Raw genomic sequence first — 4357 nt, forward strand, 5'->3', positions numbered from 1 at the left:
TCTCTCTCTCTCTCTCTCTCTCTCTCTCTCTCTCTCTCTCTCTCTCTGCTCCCCTTTACCAGCTGATTATGTGCATTCTGTCCCTTTAGGCCTGCACATAAATATAGCCAGGGTCAGGGGAGCTAGACTCCAGAGGTTAACTCCACAGGGTTATCTGTCCCACCAGCCTGAAACTGCCGGTGGTTTGTAAGGTTGGCCTGAGGGTCCACTTCTCCTCAGCAGCTCACCCAATGGGTCTTCTCAGGGCCCTACCCAAACTAAAGCCTTGAGAATGCTTTGTAGAAGGCTATTTAGCAGGCAAATAGGGGTCAAGTGAACAAACAGAAAGATGGACAGATAGGCTGAAACCCAGACCCAGTCCCAGGGCACAGCAAAGACTCTTGTGGGCAAGGGATTCCTCCACTGGCCAAGAGAACAGCCACAGCCACAGGTCCTCCCTCATTAGGCAAAGTTCAAATCCTATTCTCCCAGACAGGAACTGTGCTGCCTGGGTTAGGGCACTAAAGATGCATACATACATACATACACACACACACACACACACATGCACGCACGCACACGGTTTTCTTCCTCTGTAGCTCTGGACTGTCCTGGAAGTCGCTTTGTACACCAGGTTGGCCAGATCTGCCTGCATCCGCCTCCTGAGTTCTAGGACTAAAGGCGTGCACCACCGTGCTGGACTAGGACACTAAGCTTCTTGAAACACCAGTTTTCTCTCAGGTGAATCAGACAGATGGCTATAGTCCAACCTTCTCTGTGAGCCCTAGCTGCAGACACAGAAGCAGTCTGTTCCCGAGTAATATGTAGCTGGAATGTGTGTCCATTAGGAAGCAATTCAGAGTGAGCCTCACTCTACCAAACACGACCCACTGTAGATGCCAGGCTCCAGACTAGCTTGACTCAGGCTTCTCCTTCAAGCTGCACCCCACCCTCCAAATGTCGGCCACTCCCAAGTATACAGGCTCTTGGCTTCAGAAGCCCATTTCATCTGACCTCTTTCTGAGGACATAACCCATCCAGCTACGTCTTATAACAGAGGCCAGAAGAAGAAAGAGCAAGAAGACCCTGCAGTCACCCACAGTGGTCCAAGCAGCCCTACTTATGGTAACTTCAGGGACTAGTGACTTCAGAGTTATATTAGAATGTGCCAGAGTCAGGCTGAGCCAGGAACCAATTGCCATCCAGGCAGAGGATTAACAACCCTGATCAGCAAAGGAATGGTCAGGGGGAAATGCAAGGAGGTAGTGGCCATGTGGCCTGTACATCAAAGCCATCCTGACTGTCTCAGGGCCACTTCACTGTAGCCTGCTTATGCTTCTGGCTAGGGTCTAATGGCTCTGGCTGTGGTGCCCTCTGCAGCTCCCCGCCCCTGCCTGGGATGACTCAGTACCCTTAAGGGAGACTCAGGAGTCTGGCACCAAGTCATGCTCAAGGATGCCTGCTGTGAGGACGACCCTCCCACTACCTCAGGGGATCCCCAAACACCCAGGTGGGCTCCTGCCTCCCCCACTGCCACTATTTTCAAGGCATCCTTCAGCCCGCCTGTGGAAAGTGACATCTGTGGGCCTCTTTTTCTACACCAGCTCTGAGCCTCCACCCTCTTTCCAGAGATCTCCCCCTCACCCCCGGTGTTTCTGGGCAGCTCAGCTATGTCAGGGACCTATCCAACCCAGCACCATCCCTGTTCTGTTATTCATCCACTGTTCCCATCACAGAGATGGGAACTCCATTTCCCTAGTTTTCATAGGGCCTGGGCCAGAAAGGCAAGAGCCAAAGGGATTGTTTCCCCTCTCTCCCTCTCTTTCATCGCCCTCCCCTCCACCTCCTTCAGTACTCACTCTCTGCTCTGGCTGCATCCCACTACTTCAAGCTTTGCAAACTGCAGGCTCTGTGTCACCAGGCCTTTGCACAAGCTGCTCCTTCTGCCAGGAACACACCTCCCTTGGCTTCACTGCCTGAAGACCAGTTCAGACATCACCTCCTTTGAGAAGCGTCTTTGATCTACCCCACTGCTGGCTGGCTGAGCTCACTAAGTTAAGCACCTTAAACAGCACAGATCTGGGGATAAAATAGCCAGGTTCTGACCTCCACTGTTTTTTCACTACTTCCGGAGGTCTCCCTATCCCAGATTAATATCCCACCCCTCTCTCCACACCAGTTGCTAACGGGAAGATTTCTAACATGCAGCTATGTTTGGAGTTTGCCTCTAGTGTGAGTCTGGGGAACAGACAGACACACTGACTCCTGGCATGCAAATCCAGAGTCATGTGTTTCTGCTACAACTATTCACCGGGTATCTGCTATATAGGTACTAGGAGGTAAACTGGTAAACCCAAAAGACAAAGTCCCCGCTCTTACCATTTGCTTTCCAGTAGAGTTATGAAGCAACAAATAAGAATGCTAGCAATAAATACATAATGGGCGCCATGGGATGCCCTGGGAGGACAGCTACTGCAACAAGACAAGGCAGGAGTAAGATGTAGTGCAGAAACAGTTTGTATGCCATGTAAGCTCAAAGCAGCTTCGAAAGAAGAAAGGCAGTAGACAGTGTGGACACTTGGAGAAGAGCATCTCGAGTCAGAGGGATTGGCCTATACGTGCAAGTGCCATGAGGTGGGAAGGTGCTTGCTCTGTATGAAGACCAGCCCGGCAGATATAGCTGCAGTGGAAAGTTCCTTAATGAGGGTGTGCATCTGGAGAGAAGCTAAGGTCCACTTACACTGGCCTCCCAAGGTGTTTTCCTGGAGGAGGTGACACTGTGACCACTAAGCAGGATTCCGAAGGGAGAAGTGGGAATTCATCCTGTGCCTAAGAGTGACCCCTTCCCAGCATAGTAGTGGGACTCAGGCTTGGTTTAGGGTTTGTGAACAGAAACCAGAGACCTCCAACGCCAAAGGAGCCAAAGGAGAGAAGCAATTCAGTTGGAGGGTTAAAATAAGCCCCAGTCCTGGTGTGAGGACTAAGCATGAGGAACCAAGGAGCAGGTAGTAGGGTCTAGAACAGTCTGACCCACCGTGTATATTGGACGGAAGAGGTAGGGATGCGCACAAGACCCAGCCCTCTTCCTTTTCCCTGGGATTTTCAAGGACACAGCTGTGTGCTTCTCTCACACCCTGAACCTGGCCAAGGCAAAGAGAGGCGCTCACTGGGACACAGTCCTGGGACCCAAGGCATGTGACAGTGAGCTCTGCTCATTCTAACACCCTCAAGACAGGCACACACCCCTTCCCTGACAGATGTAACCCTTGTCCTCGTGACCCGTGCTCACACACCACTCCATCCTGAAACGCATCCCCCAAGTACACAGGCACACTCTTGTGTCCACGTGACGCACGCACACCCGCCTCCAAACACCACACACAGCTCCCCGCGCACGTGTGCACCCTCGGAGCACCAATCCTGTACCCACCAGACCCAGAAACCACAGCGCCGCCTCCGTCACCCTCACCCAGCCAGGGGACGACTGCGCAGCAGCTGAAGTCGCTCGCCGCATCCGTCCCATTCATCACCCCGCCCCCAGCTCTCCACGGAAGACTCACGGGAGGGCCGTGGGAGAAGCGCTCCGCTGAGATCCACACGTGGGTGCACCGGTCCAGGCCCACTCTGAATAGACACGGCCTCCACCCAGAGCTGGGGCCCAAGGCACCGCGCGCGGGGCTTCTATGCAGTCCCGCAGACAGCAGCTGCGGAAGGGACGCAGGTGGCACCCACATAGCTGGCTTAGACAGAGATGCAGGCTCGGGGAGCCACCCCGAGGACCTGGCCCTGCAGACACAGCGAGAATCGCTGCACGCCCGGTTCCGGCAGCCCACGTAGACGCGGCCTCTCAGACCACCCCTCTACAGCACGCTGGCTGCACAGGACGGCTCAGCCGTCCGCACCCCAGTTCCCAACTCCAAGTCCCGGCCGCTGACCCCTACCTAGGCACCTGGCGACAGTCTCTGCGTTGGGCGCCAGGCTCGCTCCCGCTGTGCGCGCCCCGCCCTGCCCGCCTCGCCGGGCTAGGATCGCCCGGCTCAACCCGCCGGCGCCGCAGCTCCTGGAGGCTCTCTCTCCCCCGCCCGCCGCCGCGCCGGCCGGCGATCATTGGCTGTGCCGTGCAGCGCCCCGCAGAGATGTCCAATCAGAGTCCGGTCCTCCCGCCCAGGGGGTGGAGGGGGGCGGGTCTCGACGGGATCCGGAGGCGGCGGCTCGGGAGGGGCCCTGCGGATGGGCCCCGACGCGTCACGCCCCCGGCGCCCGCAGACTAGCAGGCTAGGGGAACCCGACGTCCCTCAGGCCACATCGTGGGCCCCTCAGCCTGGCCTGAAGCGTACGACGCTTTTGCCGAGTCCTCAATCCGGTTGGTATCCTAGTC

General features: G+C 56.0%; 1 protein-coding gene across 1 annotated transcript in view; it reads right to left on the bottom strand.

The window, feature by feature from the left end:
• Camkk1 (calcium/calmodulin dependent protein kinase kinase 1) overlaps positions 1–3956 on the bottom strand; it is a 22851-nt gene extending 18895 nt beyond the window's left edge. The window contains exon 1 of the mRNA XM_028787232.1: positions 3921–3956. The gene's annotated coding sequence lies outside the window, so the exon portion shown is untranslated. The remainder of the gene's footprint in view (positions 1–3920) is intronic.
• Positions 3957–4357: the final 401 nt, after the last annotated feature.

Source organism: Grammomys surdaster, unplaced genomic scaffold (genome assembly GCF_004785775.1).
Source record: "Grammomys surdaster isolate TR1022 unplaced genomic scaffold, NIH_TR_1.0 125621, whole genome shotgun sequence".
NCBI classification, from domain to species: domain Eukaryota; kingdom Metazoa; phylum Chordata; class Mammalia; order Rodentia; family Muridae; genus Grammomys; species Grammomys surdaster.